At 40.8% G+C, this 16,296-nt stretch overlaps 1 protein-coding gene and 1 long non-coding RNA gene across 2 annotated transcripts in view; one reads left to right on the top strand and one right to left on the bottom strand.

Annotated features, from left to right (window-relative positions):
- The window catches only part of MYL1 (myosin light chain 1), a 427,496-nt gene that overhangs the window by 127,485 nt on the left and 283,715 nt on the right, over window positions 1-16,296 (top strand). The window lies entirely within an intron of this gene.
- Window positions 1,007-14,052, bottom strand: LOC142097975 (uncharacterized). Its single transcript, XR_012678288.1, has 3 exons — window positions 13,811-14,052; window positions 5,379-5,518; window positions 1,007-2,431 (listed from the first exon to the last, which is right to left on the bottom strand). It is a non-coding gene; the product is annotated as an uncharacterized LOC142097975 (long non-coding RNA).

The following is a 16,296-nucleotide window of genomic DNA, read 5'->3' as shown; positions in this document are numbered from 1 at the left end:
GCAATCTTTTAATATCATGATCCTAATTATACTGCAGTTGACTCTAATCTCATAGAATTCTCTGCTGAAGCCAGTGAGAATAGGGTGGAACTGAAAACTACAAAAATGCTGCTATATGATTGGTTACTTAAAGTCTGGAACACAACCAGTGCTTGGCACCCTGCACTCTGTGATGTGGTTTTCAATGCTGACTTGCTGTTCTTTCATTGGCTGTCTACTGTTTCCTAAGTCATAGTCCAAATCTAATGGGTCTTGCAGATTTGCTACCTGATAGGCATGTTTTCAATTTATTGCAACACTGGGTAAATAATATGCATTTTAACTGAGCTTTCATCCGTTTTGTATTTGATAATGCCAAGAAAATAATGAAAGGGATTTCTGAAGTTCTGTACAAAGCAGTTAATTATATTTCCATTTTTTTATCTGTCATAATATATTTTAAGTCCTCCACTGTACAGTGAATTCAGTCCACAGTTAAAAAATCACAAATCAAAATATTTTTTTTTTTTTTTTCTTCAGCCACATAGAATACAAAAAAAAAGTAGATTGCTAAAAACATCCCTCCCATGATCCACCCAAACCATGCCCCTATTGCGCAAACCAAACCCAGATCTCCCCAACCATGCCCACATTCCCATGAAGGCACACACATTTTCTGACAGAGCATGCACCTTTTAGTGTCCAAGAATTGGGACAGTCCTGCCACAATCTGGGCTATTGGGAAGTATGCAACAACATGGACCACTATGACCAGTCACTCGTGGACAACCTTGTAGGTTTAACTGTGTCACCATACAGCACTGGTGAATAATGATGGTACGGCTAAACCTTTCCTTGATTTGTTGTGTAATAGGAGTGGATGGTAAATATAGTTTAGTAACAATGGTGCTTATAAGAGTCCCAGGGCTAGATTTACTAAGCTGCGGGTTTGAAAAAGTGGGGATGTTGCCTATAGCAACCAATCAGATTTTAGCTGTCATTTTGTAGAAGGTACTAGATAAATGAGTACAATAATTTTACTATTACCTGCCCACAGGCAGTGTTTAATGTGGAGGAACCATTTAATGAAAGCATTACTTCAGCTTTTATAGAAAAAAAAATTCTTATGTATCATAAACATAGCTGCCATCATGCAGGGGTGAGACTGTGTTTCGTCGGGTTCCAAAGCAATATTTGGGCAGGTGCCTGGCAAAGCTGCTCTAGCCTCCCGAGCCTCCCATTATGTTCTCAAAAGAGCAGAGGCCTCTTATTAGCCTACATGGTCCATAGCATGCCTCAGAAGAGGCCTCCACTCTGCTCTTTGAGAGCAGAATAGGGGTTTCAGGAGGGTGAACAGATGTCCCTCACCTTCGGGCCAGGTAGCGGCTGCACCTTCAGTATTTCCACCATTGCCAGAGCTTGACTCTAGTCTTTGGTATCGCAAAGGCGGCATAGAATCCAGGGAAAGAGAGCGGCTTGTGTTGATAGGACTATGGATCGAGGGCATGGTGCATAATGTCTTGGCTATATGTTCTAAAGATCATCATCCCCCAAATGTACATAAAGATACTTGAAATCACAAGGAGTCATTTATGAACCAGAAAAATGCAGAGACACAGGGCATATTTTTTTGTGCGTATGTGCCTATTTCTTCACCAGTTGTATATACAGTTTAACACCCCCAGTCCCATTTTTGAAGTCCATCTGTACAGAAGTGTCCATCACTGATGCTTGATTCATCACAATGTCACGCCCCCCAAAAAATACTGCTCGAACATTGTCCAAAAATACATATAAAAAAACAGGATGTTTTACATGGCGCTGTGGCCTCCCACTAAAACAGAAAGTCATACATTTAAGTTCATTCAAATATCCTGTCCCCATAATCTAAATTCTTGCATTTTACTTCAAACAAAGGACAACAGAAATCACATTAGCAAATTATACAGTTTGTATATCATGATCTAGTGTTTCTTTATGGCTTAGACACAAACTCCCCAATTTTTCGCATGTGTGCTATCGCCGTCGAAGCCGAGACAGGCTTTAAAATATCTGTATCGGATATGTTGACAACGAATAATGGAGGTACAGCTAATCCCTGCCTTGATTTGTTGATGAACAGAGGTCCAGAAAAAAATAAACACTGCTCAAACGGAGTGTTCACCTTCCAATAGGAGCAAACAGAATCCCAAACCACAAAATACTTTTCATTGTGGGAGTTGAATACCCAGCTTTGGATGCCGAAGTCTCCTTTTTGAAGCCCCCAGTCCATAGGGGGAGAATCTGAAGTATATGCATGGTTAATTCGCTCCCATATCATCATTATCGGCCAACATGCTTCAGTATATGCTGTTACTAGATCCATGTGTTCACACACAATTAAACAATGGTTCTCTTTCCACAAGGTATTTTGAAGTGTAGACTCAAAATGGTTTATTGTATTCAGTCAAATCTGCAACATAAGATAATTCAGTGATAAATAATAACATATTGGACCTATTGGATGCATTGGCAAATTTGTAAGTGGGCACATTTTTTTCATAAGAAACATGCCTAACTTTCCTTCTCACTCATATTTATAGTCTCTGGCCATTGGTGGAGCGACATGCATCCATGTCTGTATTATTGGCCTAACATAGGGTTAAATAAGCAATTATAGCAGATCCCATAGGTAAACACAGATCATCAAACAATTGCCATGTGATAATATTTAATGGCTACTCTAGCAGATACTGTAAGTGCCTTACACCACATGTCATAGGTTGACAACATGGGGCCTGAGTCATTAAGAAGAGCAAAGCATAAAAAAGGAGTAACTTTGCACCTGGGCAAAACCATGTTGCATTGGAGGGGGAGGTAAACTTAAAATGTGAGGACAGATTTATAGTTTGGGCAGGGCATGTCCTAGATTAACATTAAATTTCAGTGTAAAAATAAAGCTATCAAGTATTTGTGCGCTAGATGACAAAACAGCCAGCATTTAACTTATGTGCAAAATAATAAACTAATTGCATCCCTTTCATTGTAATATGGTTTGTCCCAGAGAACATTTACTCCTTTTCGTGCCTTACTTTCCTTAATGACTCAGACCCCTTGTATCTAAATGCTCTATTAGTAGAAAATCTTCAAAGAGGGTTATTCACTAACAAATTGCAAATGTGAAGTAACTCACTGCAACCTGACATTTGTTTTCATAACCCAACTTGCAATTATCAAAGCTAATTGCCAATTGGTTGTTATGAGTTTCTGCAGATTTGTACTTTGCTAGTAAATATCCCCCTGAGGTCAGATGTTTTTGAAAAATCCCTGAGAACTCAACCAGATCAGCTTGTTTGAAGGATTGGATCATGAAATGAATCCAAACAGTGTGTGAAACTTTAGTGGGGGTGCTTGAGCGAGAGGACCAATCAAAAGCCACAATTAATGACAATTTTCACCACTTTAGATGGTTATGCATGCAAATGAGAAGTTCACTGAGAAGAGGTTTTAACAATCTTTAACTAAGCCTCATCGTGTCCCACCAAATCCTATGTAAAAACATAGCATTTGTTCTTTTACCTCAATTCTACATAACACTAATTTTTTACTTAAATTTAAAAAAAAAAAAAAGGGACTTTTGTGGGAGCACGTTATCCTTTTAGTATTTTACCATGTACATTACAGGATCCATTGGGCACTGGATGCAGGGTATGCTCCCACTTGTAGTTCTACATAAGCCAGAATGCTATGGCAGCCATGGGGTGGTGGCATTTGTAGTTCTACAAGCACCAGCATACCTAAGCAGTTTATGGTCACCAGAGATTACCTGTACCAACAGTGCCCCACATTAAAATACTATTTGTAACAATTTAACATTATAACCCACTGCACAGGGGTGTTAGGATGAGACCCTGTGCTGGCTTTTCCTAGGCAGACGGTTTAATATGTTTGCTGGCCCAATTCAACTAGGGAATTCAGCTTCATAAGGAATAGTCTTGGATACAAGGGAGTTCCAGTCTGTGACAGCGGGACCCCACGCTGCAGGTGTCCCTGGCATAGTGAGACTAGCCCAGCCTTATAGCCTGGTGGTGGCTACAAAGAGTAACCCCATGCTTATCCATAACCAGGCCAGAATATCAATGCTTTTGGTTGAATCATGCTTTTTTTTTTTGCTTTGTTTTTTTTTCATTTTTATTCACAATTAAACTTATGCCATTAATTGACTCAATGGGGTAGATTCAATTAGCTCGCCGATCATAGTAATAATGGTAATACCGCACAGGCCGCGTTGTTCATTAGACTCCCAACCACAAGCGCAAGTAGGTATAGGGTATTCGGATCCAATAGGTTACATACCCATACCAGTTTACATGCTTTTAGTAGCGCTAAACACTGGCATGATGTTAAATCCAGTGGGTAAATGGCTTTAGTGTCTTCATTGTGAAACATATGATGGAGCAGGGTCTTCTATGTTAGGAACTGGGTCAAGCTTTATGACCAGTGGTGGGATTCAGCCAGTTCTCATTGGTTCGCCAGAACAGATACCTAATTTTAGACTCGGTTTGGTGAACCGGTGACTACAGGCTGAGTCCATCCTCTTCGTTGGTGGGTGTAAGCAGGCCCTTTAAAAAAAATTAAACACTCACCTGTCTGCGGCGTCAGCACTCCTCCTCCCATGTTGGGTGTGACGTCATCACGCCTGACGTTCAGTGAGGAGCGGCGCAGAGAGGAGTCGGTGACAAGCAAGAAGACAAGAAAAGAAAAAAGCTGAGAGAAAAGGTAAGTGAAGGAACGGAAGCAAGGGGGAAGCAAAGGCATCACGGCAGTATTTTGAGGGGCAAAAGCAGCACGGCAGAGTGCGAAGGTGGGTAGAGCAGCATGGCAGTGTGTGATGAAGAGGGTCATTACTGTGGCTTCATTTGAAATGGGGGCACTATGGTGTGGCATAACATGACTCATTACTATTATTATATTGATATTAGCAGCATAAAATAATAAATATTTTTTACACACATGCACACCTGGGTTTGACTAGATAACTGCTTCTTGATATGGATATCTTTTTGTATACTTAAAACGGTCATTAGGGCAGAGAACCAGTTGTTAATTTATTTGAATTCCACCACTGTTTATAACCATCTGTAATCACTAGTCTGGTGCATATGTGCCCAGCGCTACATGAGCGTGATTGGGATTGGAAATGTTGTTGTGCAAACATGCACCTTACGGCAAAACACAATTACTTTCCTGGGTCCTTTTCATGTTTTCTTATTCTATTGACAAGTTTTCCTGTAACTATACATATTTTGGTTATGATACACGTGCCTAAAAGCACCACTGCGTTATCAGTAGTGCTAAATGTTGTGATCTTAAAGTGTGAGAGACTTAATTCTATGGTTGTGGATTCAATATACACTTACCAAATCATTGATGCTGGAGACTTACTGGACTACAGCAGAACATGCTTTGAGAAATCCTTGCTAAGAAATCTGCTCTAATGGCTGTTGGGTGTGTCCGCAGTCAGTGGTCACTTTCTTCCTTCTCGTTTTTGCTTGGCACCCTGTAGTAGGAATGTGTATATAGGGTGTTATCACTCATTATTATTATTATAATTATAAAGACAAATAGCATACATTTTAAGAAAAAAACAATTTCATTAATTATTGGTGTATAATGCAATTCCAGGCTCATCCACTATTTTCATCACATCAAAATTGCCTATGAAACCTGTGACAACTGAGATGGTCAAAAACATCTTTTTACTAAACCCTTTTAAACATCTGCCTTATCCCAATACAATCATAGACATCTTTGTTTGCCCGGGTTCTATAGCGCCCAAGTAGCACACATCTATTGACCTCCACACCAACAAGCCAACAAATCTGTGTTAGTCGCTAAATCCCAATAGTTCTGTCATCAACTCCCCTTTAGTGTATTAGGAATATAGACAAACCATTCAACCTTTCTTTCATTTATGGGAAACACATAGACAAACATAGGAGACAAAATCTTTTACTTTACAGACATAACTCAGAGATCATATATAATTATAAACTACATATAACCCTTATAGTTTACCAGGCAAGATGTTATAAGAAGTTACTAAACCACTCTCAGAGGTGAGTTTACAGCAACGTGTTACCCCATTATGTCAATAAGTTACCTCTATATTTTATTAATCCTTTATTTATATATGCATTTACATATAGGGATCAATATGCTCATTGATATTCAATAACAGATATGTGTCTCTTTCTTTGATGAATTAAATTGGTTTAACTTATTACTGAGATTAATGTTAATGTGCGGCCATTCTGAAGGTCAGAGACCCATCCATGCGGTCCCTGAAGAGTATCAGGTTGCTTGGCATTGCAATGGAAGGTTTGAACTGACTTGTAATCTACACACCAACTGTTTTCAAAAGGAGCAATACCAGGGGATATCTGAATCTGCTCCATGCTCTGCAAACAGGCGTTTAGCTTGCAGAGCATGTGAGCACAAGTTTACTGACACTGCTGCTCCAGCAGCAGGCAGAAGGTGCTGCCTTTTCTTTATTGCTGATATGGATGAGGGAGCGGGCGGTTAGACCACAGTTGCCTACTCTTCCGGAATATCCGGGAGACTCACGAACTTCTGGGAGTTCTCCCGGACTCAGAGCAACCTCTCGGATACTGGCTAGCGTATTAAGCTTAAAAGGTGACGCGATTCACGCGTCCTTGTGGAACGGCTCACTGCTGTTTAAAGGTCAAAATGGAGATGCCGGTTTGGGGGCAGGATCAATGACACAAATCTCCAAGCCCCGCACACGCCCACCTGCCCCCCAGAAAAGAAATTGCCAAAGTAGGCAAGTATGAGTCCTATGACACACACCAGCTGTTCTGTGTCTCAGAGCAGAGACTTTGAAGATCTATGCGTCATCATCATTTATTTTACTTTTAAAGTTTCTTACCCATGCTGCTCTCTCCCGCTAACTCATTCAAAACCCCTATCATGATCATTGCCTTCTCCAAAAACAGCAAATAGCCCCTGCTTTGCAACTAGCCTTCTACCCTTGCAGGTGCTGCAATTTTTGGCACTGATGAAGGTGTGAATGGGTTGTAAAACTGAGAGGAGACTATAATTATCAGTGTAGAATTCTAGGCCTTTGATTGGAGATTTAGTTTCATTTGTAGTACTCAACTTAGATGAATGGAAATTTCCAGACATATGCATACCTGAAATACCACTTTAGCAGGGACATTCCTGATTCTAATGGGCTGTTCTCGACATTCACAACTTTTTTACCACCTGCTGGGAGTTTTGCCTGCCTCGCACCTGCATATGGTGTACACGGTAATACAGGGGTGTACTTAGAGGGGGAGAAGCATTAGGGCTGCATAACCCTTCAGAATCCCTAGGCACACCACTGGGGGATGTAGTATGCCCATTATATGACATACGGGCCATTTTCAAAGCAGACCTGGCATAAAATGTTGGGAGGAATGGATATGACTAACAGGTTTGTGTTGTCAAAAATATAAACTTGAGGTTTTTCTTAGTAATGTGTATAATTTTTTTTCTGTAATTCAATTGCAAAGATTTGTATGGGAAACAGCCATATCATCCACAGCATAAAAGCAGTTTCTTACTGTCTATGACATTATGCACCTATTCCCCACTTTGCCTGTTTTTGTGGCACCACATAGCATGACCAAATAGTGTTAAATGCAGTATGAAAAGTTTTTCTTAATATAATTGACTTGGCTAGAAAAGGAGGTAACATCTGAATAAAGGGATACATGCTAAAATTATACTTGCCAACTTTTTTTCAAGTGCTGTCCGGGAGAGGGGCAGGAGGGGGCGGGGCGCGGACACTCGTGTCATTTTGGCCCCGCCCCCCGCGTCAGAAATGCCGTTTTGTCACGGGAGTGGGGCCAAAATTACGCGATTCACTACGAATTGCGTCATCTTGGGCCGGCAGTTGCGGGATGCGGGAGACTTGCCTGCTCTCCCAGGAGTCCGTGAGACCGACCCGAATTTCAGGAGTCTCCCGGACATTCCGGGAGAGTTGGTAAGTATGGCTAAAATGCACTTGACTGAGTATAAATAAAGTTATTTAATTTAATGCTGGGGTGAAAAATAGAATGTAATGTAAAATTCAGGAGCCAGTACTCAAATACTGGAGCCAGAACATTATTTTAAAGCAGTCAAGATGTATATCCATTGATATCAATAGAAAGAACACCCAAAAGTTAGGTGACAGCATTAGCGACGTGGATCCTAGAGTTTAGCTTAACTTCCACTGTGGTATGCTTTGTAATTATGTTAGCTCTTTGTGTAGGCTAGAGTGCATCGAAGTCCCCACTGGCATGGTCCCCAGGGATAAACCCCCATCAGTAATGTAAAATATGTACATTTAAATTATTTTTAAACCCACTTTCCTTAAACTTAGCTGCTCTCAAAGTGGAATTCATCTCTAAGGAAATAAACCATCCCATTTTAAATGATAATATTTCATTTATCTTCTGTCCAAGGTACTTAGAGAAGGTAATGCTTACACATACAGGAAAAACAAATGAAAAAAGAATGCGTGATCCTTTCCATGTTTGTGACCTTGAACAGCAGAGTTTAATGTAACATTTATCACTGTGCAGATGCCAAATTTCTTCATTCACCGGCTAGTCGAGTGTTGCTGTTCCAACATTTATTTGCACGGATTTCTGTTTTTCTTACTGTCAGGTGACATAGATTCAACATGTCCTTACTTAAAGGACATAACTAAAAGTACTTGTCCTGAACAAGTCAGTGAGCTTGGCAAAACATTCCCTGCTCCTGCAGGCATTCAAATGTAGGTTGGAGTCTTACTGACATCAGCAACTAGTTCCACCTTTTACAACAGGACTAAATTAGTGGCAAGATACCTAAGACTGGTGTTGTAACAAAATACCCACTTAGAGAAGCTGTTTTGTAAATTACAAGGGAATGGACGCCCCTGGGCTAAGGGCGCCTCCATTCCTCCGTGAGGCCCCCAATGTGAGCCACCCGCTGCCCCCCCCCTCAAGCACTTACCTGTCAGTTCAGTCCTCCGTCCCCGGCGCGCTGTAAGCTCCTTACTGAGGAGATCTCGCGAGAGTTCACTCGCGAGATCTCCTCAGTAAACAGTTTACTGAGCGCCGGGGACGGAGGACTAAACTGACTGTGCTCAGCAGCATTGATCGGGCTGGGGGCGCCCCCGCCCCATCAATAATGCTGCTGAAAACTTTGAAGGGCCCCCTGGATGCCCGAGGCCCCTGGGCTATAGCCCAGTAAGACCTCGGGTTAATCCGGCCCTGATAGTGTGCACTGATATCTTATGCTCTCTCCCATGTGAAAGAAGCATAGTAGTATTTTTAATACATGCAAAAAACACTGTATGAAGCAGACTGTTTCACAAACCTGAGAGGTCCTTTTTTAAAGACTCCATGGTAGTGAGGAGGTTTCTTCATAATGTGTATAATTTTTTTCTGTAATTCACACCCCTGCCATCCTCCCATTACCTGCCATCAAGAACCAGAAAGTCCTATATATCATACTTGCCAACTCTCCCGGAATGTCCGGGAGATAGCCGCATTTTGCGAGAGTCTCACAGACTCCTGGGAGAGTGTGGCAATCTCCCGCATCTGGCAGAATTCTGCCCACTTCCTAGTGAAGTGGGCAGAATTAGGTCCAAAATGCCGCGATTCACCAAGAATCGCAGTGTTTGGTCCCGCCACCTACTGGCAAATGACGCAATTGCGTCATTACGTCACGGTGCGGGGCCAAAATGATGCAAATTTTGGAGCCCTGTCCCCATCACGCCCACCTCCCCCGGCAGGCTCCCTGAAGCCAACTTCAGCAAGTTGGCAAGTATGCTATATATGGGAAGCAACCCCTGCACATTAAATGAGGCAGAATAGGACTAAAAATAAATAGCCATCACATAAATACACAAAGTGGATGTAATTACACTGAATTCTGTAAACCAGATAGAAGCCTTTTGGCATGAAAAGGTATAGGGTGCAAAAAGTTACAATATGGAAGGTAAAACTCTGTTTTACTCCAAAAGACAGACCGTCTTAAGGAGGCATAGGCAAACCGAGTGGGGGGGGGGGGTTCTAGTGCCCAGAAACCCCCCTCCGAGCCTGGGGCACTGTATAATTGAGGTGGCTGGACCCTGCCTCCGCTTCACACGGCTCTGCTTGAAAAGGGAGAGCTGCGTGCACCTAACAGCAGTGCATGCAGCATTGCCCATGTATATTATAGGGATAGGAAGAGTTGGAGAGCTGCCAAGCACTGTCTAATATTATAGCCATGCCTCCATGCATGCTGGTGGTGTGGTGTGGAAACCCCCTTCTACAAATCCTGCGTTTGCCCCTGAGAGGGATAGTTATACTGAGCACAGTGGAGCAGTTGCTGCTCCCAGGGAGGACCCTGCATCTTGGCAGGTCTGTGAGGACCACACATGTACCTTGGGCCATGGAGAAGGCATAATTGTGACACAAGGCTTACATGTGGCCCCTTATAGTATACAGCGGCATATGAGAATACACGATAGGTTCATATACCATATAGTTATCCTGTGGCTTGTGAAACTAAATGGGACATACTGGCTATCTGGTGGGATATGAGACTATTGGAGTTTTGTTTGTCCATGTAGTGATATATGAGGTGAAATCAAAGCACATGAAAGGAGAGTTGGGTCTGATGTACATGGTAATTCTTTTTCCATGATGCGCATTAAATAACATTTTACCATAGCACATGTTAGATGTACCTCTAAGTTACAGTAAGTGCTACTTTATTGCCCAAACCATGCATGTCAAGTGTATTTTTCTGCAATAAAGTACACGGTTTGGTTTAACTTCAGCTGTAATAGCATGTTCATGATAAATCTGTGGCAGAACACCACAATACATTACATATAAGATATTTGCACTTGACAGCATGTCCATTTAAATGTTTGGTGCAAATGTAATACATTGATTTTGTGGCACATTGGGCCAAAGTAAAATTTTGGCAGCACACCACTGAATTAACCCCTTAGTATGACAGTATAATTAGCTCACTAAGACACATGGGGAAAAGGCAAATATTTGCACGATACTGCAAGAAAAAAAAATTAGTTAGCTTGCTTTACAGCACTGTGAAAAATGTAAGCCCTTGGGAATGTACTTACAAATGCATGAAGGAATAAATATTTTGGTCAAACAAAAAGGGACATTGGGTGCTAAAAACATTTCTTTTATATTCCATTTTTAGGTCACACCTTTCTGCTTTAATATCTCTATACACTTTACAGAGACACAGAGGAACCTATTTATTAAATAGTTTTTCGGGATTCACTGGAAATCTAAGTGTAGTTGAAATTTATGAACACCATTTATGAGCATCGCAGCAGATATCGTAGATACCTGCTGCTTTGCATTTCTGTTCGTTGTACAGCGCAGTCCCCATAAAAGTGTATGGGGTCTGCTCCCTAACGCTATTTATCAACTTCCAAAAATGCAAAATTTTCGGAATCTTTTCATGGTAATGTACGCCAGCTCAAGCTGGTGTACATTTCCCTAATTCAAACTTTTCATCTGTCAGCTCTGCTCCAAAGCGCAGAGCCGGTCAGCGCATGTGTGGCGGGATCATGTGATCCCTCCCTGTCACATGATTTGAGTTTGTCGCTCAGTGCTGTACAGTATTGTTCTCTGTGCGCTTGCTCGAGATTTTCAGTCGGCGCATGTGTACAGTGATTAAAAGAAGGAAAGAAGATCACAATCGCATTGAGAAGAGGCAGTGATAAGTACGTTTTTTACTTCACAGGAACAGCAGTTTATTATAACTGCTTTTCCTGTGTAGGTTTTTTGATACATTTGAAAGATAATTCAAATCTTATCTAAGCAACAAGGATTGAAAACTATCTTTTATAAAATGCGGACATTAGTAAATAGGCGCCATAAACATACGACTAACACACACTAAAAACACTTCACATATAAACAATGCAGACTCATTTACTCTTCAGCCTGACATCCTGCCAAGAGGACACTCCTGCAAATCACTTCACACAGCAGTCCACTGGGCGATCCCTAATGTGATGGTAGAATGGACTAACTCACAAATCCAGTCGGGTCTGCCATGCCGCAAAAGTATTCATAGACTTATTTTCAGGGGGCAGTTCACAAAACCAGAATGTGTACCTCTGAATGAGCTAGAGAGACTGTGGCCTGCAGGTGAAGGCTCGAAGGGCCATATGCAGACCATCACCGAGCTAGAATGCATCTGACCAATAGAAATGATCTGAACATCTGCATGTTTTATAAATTACATTTCTTATCGTCTATTTCTCCTTAAACCACACTTCCAAGAAACGTGACAAAATAAAAATGATTTTTAGCTACAATTGCTTTCAAGCAAGGAATTAATAATCACATTTCTAAACAATATTTTGGATTAAATTACATTGTTTTACATAACTTGTGTGCCAAGCATCTAGCAATAACAGTTTATCATTGTGTACTAGGTACACACTACAGAAAAATTCTCCCAATGTGATATTGTTAACGATTTTACCAACGACTGAAAGTCCTGATCAGCATGCCGATTCATGTGCACACACTATACAAGATTTACCTACAGATCTGTGCGCTTTGTCATAGTTATCGGCTGAAAAAATTGTGGGGTATATTTACAAAACTGCAGGTTTGAAAAAGTGGAGATGTTGCCTATTGCGCCCAATCAGATTCTAGCTGTCATTTTGTAGCATGTACTAAATAAACGACAGCTAGCATCTGATTGGTTGCTATAGGCAACATCTCCACTTTTTCAAAACCTGCAGTTTACTAAATATACCCCTGTGACTCTGTAAACTCTGTGGAGATCTGCCCTCACTGCTGGTCGCGAGGGTGTACACACTGCAGAACTGGCACAGCATCCATCCATTTTTAGTCCGTTTATAATACAAAACGATACCATGTGCTTTGGAAGAATAAAACATTATCGTTGGACCGAATGGTCGTTTAACGTGTAATTGGCACAATAATCAGGTGAAAAACCTGTAGTGTGTACCTATCCTTAGGTAACTTGAGATAAAAGTATTGTTATATACGGTTTTCCCCATAGGGTACCCCTACGTCAGGATATTGCAGTTAACTTTTCCTCATATTTTTAAATTAAAATAAGCTTCTCTTTTTAATAGTTATAAAAAGCCAAAAATTATTTCATTATAGCCATATAAAAAAGGTTTATAGTGTAAATACATTCAAGCACTGCAGTAAACGTATTGCATTTTTTTTAACGTCATCCACACACTTCATGAACTAGGATTGCAGCAAGCTACGTTCCTGATCCGTTATGCTGTGTAAAAAGCCAGTATATACAGTAGCTGTTTACAACTAGTTTCAGAATCTGGAGGTAAAAAGTGCAAGTACGAAATACGTGCACATAAGCCAACAGTCTGAACAAGACAAAAGTAAAGTATAGGAAGGCTGAAAAGAAACATTTAGAAGTGGGACAACATCCGGTCTGTTTTTGGAGGAATTTTAGATGCACTAACTCTGTCCTTCACGGTTTCATTTATAATAAATGTAACCCTCTTCCTCCTCAGTCCCTTGCCCAGTTTCAATGACCCTGAACACACAGCTAACATGCCTTTATTGCATTAGCATATTTTTTTCTCTCCTCCCAGAAACTAGGCCTAAAGTCACAGTTTTTGTTTTAACTACTATAAAACGTTTTTGTTTCTTTACCAGCCATGCTTAACTTCTTCTCTGCAAACCTTTAGGAGCAGGCAAAACCAATGTCTCAAAGCTTCCTACACTGGAAGTTTTAAAACATAAGAAAATTAAAAGAAAACATTGAAACTTACATTTTTTTTTTCTTGCCCTCCTATTTGTGCTGATCTCCAGTGGGTGTGTTGTCTGGTTAATGATAAAGCCAAATAAGGAGGTTCAGAGGAGGAAGTGAAAATGTTCAGCTGTGCTTAACCCTTTAGCTGCTGAGCCTTTTTCTCACTTGTTCCACTGGCTATTTTGGCACTTTCTAGTCTGGCCACATTCGAACTTCAGGGTTTGCAATATTTTTGTGCAGAACCCACACAAATTACACAATGTTTTTTTCAGAAGACAGTGTATATTCTAAAAACACCATTGTTTGTGTTGTTTTGAAGCAATATCCCTTGGCAATAATAATTTCAGAATTTAGAACTCCTACTGTATCAAATTTCAGGTCACCTAAATGTATACCCCAAGCCTGGAATGAACAGTTGTTTTCAAAAGGTAGCACAATAGTGAAATCAAAATCGTGTTTTTCATATATCCAGTAGTCAAAGTAGAAATTTAGAAATGGCGGGATGAAGAATGTAATGGGAATGTAAGTGAATGGTATTTGAAGGCAGAAGGAGGAGAGGCGGTACGTCATACCTCTGTATATACCCCCACTTTGACCAAATAAAAATTTAGAAAATGTTTAGCTAACAAAGATTACCAAACCTTGCCAAATAGCTGAAGACAGCGGCGGGTTGAGCTGGGCGCAGAGGGGCATATGCCTCCCGGGCCAGACTGTTTTGGGCCGGTCCTCTATTACTTGGCGGCTGGCCCCTCCTTCCATCATTGGCCACGGATCCTTACAATCCGTCCTCCCTCCCTCTATGTGCAACATCCAATCTGTGAGAGCCCCGGTGTACCATGGAATGGATGCAGACCAGGTGCTGTCACGTGTGTACAGAGAAGCAAGACAACACAGAACAGCTGGACCAAGGTAAGTATATGTTAATCTAGTGTGTATGCTCTAATATAATGTGCGATGGAAGGGGGGTTTTAACATAATGTGTGTGTGCGGGGGAAGCAGGAGAGTATGTTAATATAATGTGTGGTGTAGGAAAGTATGTTACTATAATGTGGAGGAAAGGAGTATGTTACTATAATGTGGAAGTGGAGGGTGTCTTAATGGGAGGCAGGCTATTATTTTAATGGTGAAATGCAGGTAGGGCTAATTATTTAATGAGTGCCATTTTATTTAGAGGGTGATAGGAAGGCTATTTAATAGTTGGGCATATCAATTTAAGTTGGGGTGACTGGACATTTAATTTAAAGCTGGGGTGGTTTGGGAGCTACTAATTGAATGTGGGACTATTTGGGGAAAATGAGGCCTATTTATTAAATGTGAATATGAATTATTTAATGACTGTGAAGGTTGTGGGAAGTAGCATTTACCTTAGCATTTATATATACCTATTAGTTTACTGCCTGGGGGCAGGTAGGCTATTAATTTAATGGTGGACTGTATATATCATGTGAAACAGTATGTTACAGGAAGCAAAGCTAGGCCTCAACAGATAATGGCCACTTGCTTACTACTTTCTAACACCAGACTCTGGAATTGAGGAATATTGAGCAAACAAGCTTCAAACTTATTCTCAACAAATCAAAAATGGTGATTGTCAGCTTAATCTAAGAATGTGCAAACTTTTTTCTCCAAATGGAGGTTTTTTTCCTGCTCCTGCACGGCTACACAAGAGGACTTATAATGCGCCATGGGTGCCATTGACTCCCCCAAGCACATTTGATATAGAAACTTCACGATCAAGGCTGCCACACTTAGTGGAGCGCTCACTTATAGAATTTCTATATTATTTTCAATTTATAGATTAACAGCAGGTGCTTGAAAGGGTGAGAACAATCCTCCAGCACACCACTGTTAACCAGTAGTATGCTGGGGGATTTTTACTCTGTATTTGCTCCTTTCAGGACAACCCCACCCTTTCAAGCACCTGCTGTTAGCCATATAACAAACTACATTGTGAATTTAATAATTCAATACCAATAAAAAGTCACAGAAACGTCCAATGATTCTTCTGCGTATATTATTCAATCAGAACCTCTCAAACATGTAAAAAAAATGACTAAACAAATATAGTTTAGTATGTAGAAAAAAATGCACTCAGAAACATGTATTTCAAGTGAACAATGCTCAAAATGGTGAGACAACAGATGAGGCACACCTTGCTTATATTCAAGGGGCCAGATTCAATTTGGCGCACTATTAACATTACTACGGTAATAGCTGGCGCACTATTACTGTTATTACAGTCATTTAAACAATGATTTTTGCTCGTTGTGCGCAGTGACAAAAAATTACCATAGTAACGGTAATAATGCGCGCTCTGCATCTGCCCTTCCAGTCTGAATCTCCACCATCCTCAGGGCCCCAGAGTGCTGGCCAATGTTCACACACAGCACGTTATTGCAAATTTGATTATTTTGTTAGTTTTTGCACATTTAACCCCTAAACAAAAAGTTCACACAAATGGCTTCAACCTTTCTTTTACTACTGAAGCTACCTAAACAGTAATAA

The sequence above is a fragment of the Mixophyes fleayi genome, chromosome 7, assembly GCF_038048845.1.
Source record: "Mixophyes fleayi isolate aMixFle1 chromosome 7, aMixFle1.hap1, whole genome shotgun sequence".
Lineage (NCBI taxonomy): Eukaryota > Metazoa > Chordata > Amphibia > Anura > Limnodynastidae > Mixophyes > Mixophyes fleayi.
Note: the sequence above shows the minus strand (reverse complement) of the source record. Positions and strands in the feature narration are given on the sequence as shown.